This window comes from Aulostomus chinensis, chromosome 1, assembly GCF_037954235.1.
Source record: "Aulostomus chinensis isolate RoL2024-O1b breed Wild chromosome 1, RoL_Achi_v1.0, whole genome shotgun sequence".
Taxonomy (NCBI): Eukaryota; Metazoa; Chordata; class Actinopteri; order Syngnathiformes; family Aulostomidae; genus Aulostomus; species Aulostomus chinensis.
In genome coordinates this window covers 3,155,181-3,162,582 of record NC_141320.1, presented here as the reverse complement: position 1 = coordinate 3,162,582, position 7,402 = coordinate 3,155,181, and the positions used below count along the sequence as shown (strand labels likewise).

Here is a 7,402-nt window from a genome sequence, read left to right as displayed (position 1 = left end):
TTGAACTCTTAAAATGGCAATAAAATCCACTGGAATCACTTTACCACAAACACTTTTATTGTGTTTTTGTGAGCATCATTTTTCAAACATTATAACATAAACTTTAAAAAGGGTCCATTCACTAACACTCTTCCTTGAAGGTAGTCACTGATATCAGTAAATAGCTGATAAAGATTTGTGTTCATGTTTTAATTCTCTACTCTGACCTGTGCTGAGACACTGGACCAGAGAGGAAGACCTGCTCAGCCTCCTGCATGGACCAGTTCTGCAGCTCAGTGATGACGACGAGGGATTCAGCATTGAGTTCATTTTAAACTTTTTGGAGGAAACACCTGTAAATTAACCAGCAGTTACTGGTGATGCTTCACAGTTTCCAAGCTCAAACGGCCTCCTGCTTGTTGGACTCACAATTTCCAAAAAAATGTAGACATCAGAAGTCAAATCATGTTTTTGTTTGGTTTTGTGTTGTTTTGTTTTTTACTGGAGGAAAACTTCAAATTGTGATGATGTGTCTGACTTAGAAACTGAACCCCCAAAAATCAAAAAGTCTCCTTCTTCTGTGCCGTGATCTCTGAGCTGATCATGATTGATCTCATCAATAATCCTTGGCAGCCAACCAGTCACACACAGCCCCCCCCCACACACACACACACTGAGACATGCAGCAGCTCACAGTAACTGCCTCAGTCACACAGCAGATAGACTCCTTTCTATAACAAGATCAGCAGTAGAAAATGGATGGAAGTGATGATGAACTGATGAACAGGTGATTTGTCCAAAAGTCAACATCAGATTCATTTCCAATCTGTGGAAGCAGTTTCATCTTGAGGTTCCAGGTAAGAACAGCCAGCTGTGGGCTGACACACATCTCTTCAGGAGCACTTCTATGCTCCAAACTTGCCAGGTTGAATTGTGTCTGTATTCTGAGGGCAGCAGGAGGACGGAGGAGTGAGGACACACACATTTGGAACTGAGAGCAGCTGTGTGTGGGATTTCCCCAGCAAAGATGAAACCAGCTCCTTCATGCTGGCTATGAAGGCTCACAGTCACACTGAGCCAGCTACAAATACTTTGATATGCAACAGACTGGTTTCTCTTCTGGTAGTTTGTTATCAACTGTTGTCACATTTAAGGATTAATTTAGCTGTCAAGATGAAGGCTCCAAAGGACCAGCTGGAGATGCCGGGGATTGAACCCGGGGCCTCATACATGCTAAGCATGCACTCTACCACTGAGCTACATCCCCTCTGTCAGAGTCACTGTTTAACTGATGCAGCAACACAAACACAGACACAACATTTTTATTCTTTATTTTAGAAAAAAAAGGAAGTCAGCCTGTGATCTCAAAGGCTCTGTGATCTCAGTAGTTTCACTGTGATGTCAGCCCACACAGCCTTAGACCACAGAGGCAAGTTAGGCTCCAGGAAGCTGAGGCTGCTCCGTTCTCAGTCCAGTCCAGAGTGTTGGTTTCCCTCTCTGAAGCTTTCCAATCCAGCCCAGATCCTCTCTGACTGGCAGGAGTCTTTGACCAGGAAATGAGAATTATATTGAACGTCTGCTCATCCTCAGAATGAAGTAAAAGTATTTGTGCTCCTAAAATAATGTACAGATGTTAAGATCAATTATTAACATTGATTGACAGCTCTAAACTGACCCATCATCACTATACAGTTGCAAACTGAGGACTGGAATATTTAGAAATCCACAGTTGCTCATAACAACTGGTAGTACAAGTACACAGTAGAGACGACTGTAGGAAGTAGCAGTTGTGAGCCTTGAAGAAAATGCAGTAAAGACAGGAAGCCCCATCACATTGTCAGTGTTTCAGTGACTGGCATTGTGAAGAGACTGAGACAAAGTCAGTTATGAATGGAGGGCTGAGTTGGAGCAGAGGGGGGCAGGATCCTGGGGGTGGACTGTCTTTAGGGGGCTGAGGTGTGTGGTGGTCTTGGTGGACCCTCTGCATCTCAAGCTGAGACCACAGAGTCCTGTGTTCTTGAGTCATTGTCTATAGTCTCTGTTGTTGGAGAGCTCAGTGTGGTCCCTGATGGTCTAGTGGCTAGGATTTGGCGCTTTCACCGCCGCGGCCCGGGTTCGATTCCCGGTTAGGGAAAGAGGTATTTAGAGGTTGAGGGAGAGGTGATCAGGTGACCTTTGGCCTTCCAAGCTCACCAGGGTGAGCTTGGAAGGCCAAGTGAACCTCCCCTTCAAGACTGCAGCTGCTCAAGTATGCAGCTGCACGTGCATGGACAGGAACTAGGAGGAGAGACCACATCACCAATCCAGAACAGAGTTTAAAATCCTTCTCCTCACTCTTAAAGCTCCTAAAGGAAAATTCCAGCTAAAAAGGAACCTCAGGTGTGTTCTTGTGTTTTTATTATTTCCAACGATTGCAAGGATTTGGTTTGAGAGCATCCATGTCTAACTAGGTTTTGGTGCATACTGCTAATTAGCTCCCAACACGGGTCCTGGGGGCAGCAGATAAACAGACAAATCACAACAAGAACATCCACTCAAAATGGCAGAACACCTCTGTGGTGAACAAGTAGAGCCTCTGCATGGAAACAAAAACACTGAGAACTTTGAAAGAGAACAGAAAGTTTATTAAAAGACAAGTTTATAAGGACAGTTAAAGGTGTGTAGACGGCTGTTTACACTTTAATTCAGCTGTAGAAGAAGAAGACCTTCACTGTGAAAACTCATCCTGTGTTACAGCCGCCCCTCCAGGACGGTCAGGGACCAACTTCAGTCCTGGTCCTGATCCACCGGAAATCCAAGCAATCCCTCCCATAGGAACCATGTATTTGTTAAAGCAGCGCTCGCTGTGTCTGTGTAGGAGCCGGTACTGAGCGTATACTGCATGTGTACTACTACTAAAGGTACTTCACCAGAGGCTCCAGCTGATGTCCCATATTTCTCCATCAGCTGGATGACATCACTGATATCAGAGACTCCGCCCACTCATTTATTTTCACACATCTCAAAGACAATTCAGTGTTTGATCAGGATCAATACTTCATGATAAAGATCAGTACTTGGTGCCAAGTGGATCTTTGATGGTGACCTCAGAGAAATCAGATCAGCCCTCACACCCTCCTGTCCAATGGTGGCTCCATGATTTCAGCTTCATCCTGTCTCTTTCCTGATGTGTTTTCCCTTCTGCTTTCAAAAACTCTTTACACCCACAACCCTCAAGTCTGGCCTCCACCACCATGATTAGTTTCAGTTTAATCCACTCACCTTCCTTCATTCGTTGCAGTGTCCCAACCAGAGACCAGTCAGGTGGTCTCTGTTCCTGCAGTCATACTGGATATTCGCTATGTGAAGGGGACCAACAAAGTGGTGGTGGACGTGTTGTCTAGAGTTCCTCAGTGTGGTAATTGATTGTGAACTGTTTTCCTCTCTCTGGTTCTCCTCTTGTCTTTTCCTAGCCTCTTAAATTGCAACAAGAGATGCTGGACCACCGGAGCAGGCCACTGGTTCCCCTCCTGATAGTTTGACCTTATCTGAGCAGTCCAATGGGGGACGTATATGGTTTTTAGAGGTTTAGTGAATTATCATTTTGGGATTCAAGAAAAATTACATTCATGGTATTTTGGTGGCGGGATTCCCTTCAGGACCCTGTTCTTGTAGGGGGGTGTGATGGTCCCTTGGCTGGTGTCTTTCATGATGTTTCTTGTGTTGCAGCAGGTAGCTGGAGAGTGGGGAGCCGTTCATTCCTCCTAGTTGGTTAGTTGCTCTCTCCATACAGAAGCCGCCTTGCCGGCCAGGAGCCTCTCTTACTCCACATCCATTGTCACTTTGATTTTCAGCAGCCAACATCTCTTTCTTACAGCTCCCTTACACTCATGCAACCATAACATTGACTCCATTGCCTGTCAAATCCCATGGCTCTTTTTGTTCTGTTTTGTTTTATTGTTGTTTTCTTGGTTTAAAAAAAACATTATTTGGCTTCCTACCCACATCTCCCACTGTTTTGCCATTGCTTCAGAGCCACGTCGTGACAAATGGTTTCTCCCCAGTGTGGGTTCTCATGTGACTTTTCAGATGTCCCTATTCTGAGAATTTTTTACCACAAACTGAGCAGGGGAAGGGTTCTCCTCAGTGTGCATTCTCGTGTGTCTTTTCAGACATCCCTTTTCTGAGAATCTTTTGCCACACACAGTGCAGGGGAATGGTTTCTCCCCAGTGTGCATTTTCATATGTCTTTTCAGATGTCCCTTTTCTGGGAATCTTTTATGACATCCTGAGCAAGGGAATGGTTTCTCCCCAGTGTGCACTTTAATGTGTCTTTTCAGACATCCCCTTTCTGAATATGTTTTGCAACAAACTGAGCAGGGGAATGGTTTCTCCCCAGTGTGCATTCTCATGTGTCTTTTCAGATGTCCCTTTTCTGAGAATCTTTTACTACACACTGAGCAGGGGAATGGTTTTTCCCCAGTGTGTATTTTTATGTGTGATTTTAGATGTGCCTTCGCTGAGAATCTTGTGCCACAGACTGAGCAAGGGAATGGTTTCTCCCCAGTATGTGTTCTCATGTGTCTTTTCACACATCCCTTATCTGAAAATTTTATGCCACAAACAGAGCAGGGGAATGGTTTCTCCCCAGTGTGCGTTCTCATGTGTCTTTTCAGACATCCCTTTTCTGAAAATTTTTTGACACAAAGTAAGCATGGAAAAGGTTTCTCTCCAGTGTGTGTTCTCGTGTCTTTTCAGACATCCCTTTTCTGAAAACGTTCTGCCACAAACTGAGCAGGGGAATGGTTTCTCCAAAGTGTGTGTTCTCATGTGTGATTTCAGATTCCCCATTGAGAATCTTTTACCACAAACTGGGCATGGGAATGGTTTCACTCCAGTATGTGGTCTCATGTGTCTATTCAGACATCCCTTTACAGAAAATCTTTTGCCGCAAACTGAGCAGGGGAATGGTTTCTCTCCAGTATGTGTTCTCATGTGCGTTTTAAGATGTCGCTTTTCTGAGAATCTTTTGCCACACACTGAGCATGGGAATGGTTTCACACCAGTGTGTGTTCTCATGTGAGTATCCAAACTCCTTCTGTTTCTAAAACCTTTACGGCATGTTGAGCACCTAAAGGGACGCTCATCCTCACTGACTTCTGTCTCAGATTCAGAAGGACCAAAGTTCACGTTTCTGATGATCTCTGATTCTCCTTCAGTCTTTACTTTTTGCTCTTTTGAGCTGCAATGACTCACTTCCTGTCCTGGGCTCAATTTCTGAAGCAAATTCCTCCTTGAGCCAAAGGGTTCCTTGTGCTCAGAGGTGGCCGTGTTATCAGGTCTGACCCAATCATCCTCACTGACTTCAGTCTCAGCTTCAGAAGAGTCTGACATCTGGTCATCAGTCTTAGGTTGTACAAGTGTATCTGGATCTACCTTGCTGGCTGGTTCTGGTTCTGGTCCTCCACTCTCTTCTCCATCAGCTTCTGTTTTCAGAGGATGAACTGGGCTGCTGCTCAGAGACTCTTCTTTCAAGTTCTCCTCAGTTAGACTCTGGTGAAGCTGTGGGAACTGAGGTTTCTCTTCGTCCCCTTCACTCTTCACAGGGACCAGAGTGAAGGGGAACGTGGTGATATCAGCCTCCTCCTGCCCTTGAAGCTGCCCTCCCTCCTCACTGATCCAGAGCTCCTCCCACTCCTCTTTAATGTGGGGGGGCTCTGGGTCCTGCAGCTCAGGGGGAACCTCTTCTTTAATCACCAGCAGCTGCTCCACATCTGCAGGACACAAACAGCAACATCAGAAATCTCTTCATTTGACTCTGAAACAGCGGAGCAACAGACAGAAACAGAAATCAACTAAATAAAAAGAGACATCCTGCTACTGACGACCAGTCAGCAAACTGGGAACAGAAACGCTGGCTTCAGATGCTTGGATCAACGTTGGGTCACCCAGGTCAAAGGTCATAGGTCCCCTCCACTGAATGCCTTTGTCTATTCATAATCACATTCACTCGTTGGAATGTTAGTGTCTATAATGGGACAAATGGACAATTCTTGAACGGCCGGTCCAACCCAAGGTCGCCAAGAAAAATCTTTTTTTTTTTTTTTTAAGTAGGCCTTTATAATTTCCGTGTCAGCCTACATCTTAATGTCACAAAAGAAGCAACATGCACAGCATCCTGGGCCAGCCTGACACACACACACGACACAGCAAGGCTGAGTGAAGCAGTCCTAGTCCCCTATTATCCAGCTAGAACCCTTTGCTCCCAGGATGGAGGGTTACTGGTGGTTTCTAGAGTTCTTAAAGTAGAATGGGAGCCAGAGCCTTCAGCTATCAGGCTCCCCTCCTGTGGAACAGTTTGAGTCCGGGATGCGCCCCCCCCCCCCTTAAGACCTTCCTTTTTGATCAAGCTTATAGTTAGGACAGCTTAAACCGGCCCTTCGATATTTTGCTGTAGGCTTCAACCTGGTTTATGCTTCTGCATGGCATCAACGCCATACCTACACTGTCGACGCAGACCTACGTTGACCCTACGCCGCAGCAGACGTGCACCTCCAAAATATCCTGACTATGCATTGTGTCGACACGTCGTGACGTGAACATCAAGGACTGTGATTGGTCCGTTCAGAGGAGTCGCCGAATGCATTTAGAGGTGGAAGAAGCTCCACGACAAAATGTGCGTCTCCGGAAGAAAATGGCCACAAGTCGTGTTTGTCATGTTCAAAATTTTCAGTTTGATTCATGAAAACAAAGTCGTTCAAAGAAAAGCACTGGACTTTCTGTTGGAAATAGTTTTGTTTTGGAATCTGACAAGAGCCCCCGAAACCATAGAAAGACACAGCCACACCCCCCTAGCAGCTTGGAGGTGAGCTGCAGAGCAATGCATTCCCTCAACACAGAACTGGGCACTGGGCTTCTCTCTCCTCCTCTCTGTCCTCCTATATGTGTCATACATAAATCACACACATTACTAACTCCTCTTCTCCCCTCATCCCAGATCCTGGTGCTGCTGAGGAGGCTGCAGACCTGAAGAGGCTCAAGCTGCCACCCGTAGCTCCACCTGCTCACGTCCCCGTCTGTCCATCAGTCTCTTCCCTTCTCTCTCTCTTTATCTCTGTCCCTCTCTTTCCTTCTGCATATCTGTCTTCCCCCATTATCTGTCTGTCTCTTCCCCACTCTCCTGCTCTCTTTCCCCCCAACCGGTCAAAGCAGAAGGCCGTCCCCACTGATCCTGGATCTGCTCCACGTTCCTGCCTGTTAAAAGGAAGGTTTTCATCACCACTGTTGCAGGATGTGCTGCTGGTGGAGAATTGTTGGGTGTAGATTCATTGAAGGAGTTTGGTGCTGGACCTGCTCTACTAGTAAAGAGTCATGAGAGAACTTTGTTGTGATTTGGCACAATACAAATAAAATTGACTTGACTTGAACGTGATGATAGTGTGGA

The 7,402-nt window shown here is 45.9% G+C and overlaps 2 non-coding genes across 2 annotated transcripts; one reads left to right on the top strand and one right to left on the bottom strand.

The window, feature by feature from the left end:
- Positions 1-1,174: 1,174 nt before the first annotated feature.
- On the bottom strand, positions 1,175-1,246 carry trnaa-agc (transfer RNA alanine (anticodon AGC)). The gene has a single exon. It is a non-coding gene; the product is annotated as a tRNA-Ala (tRNA).
- A 795-nt stretch (positions 1,247-2,041) lies between these two features.
- Positions 2,042-2,113, top strand: trnae-uuc (transfer RNA glutamic acid (anticodon UUC)). Its single transcript has one exon. It is a non-coding gene; the product is annotated as a tRNA-Glu (tRNA).
- The last annotated feature ends 5,289 nt before the right edge of the window (positions 2,114-7,402 follow it).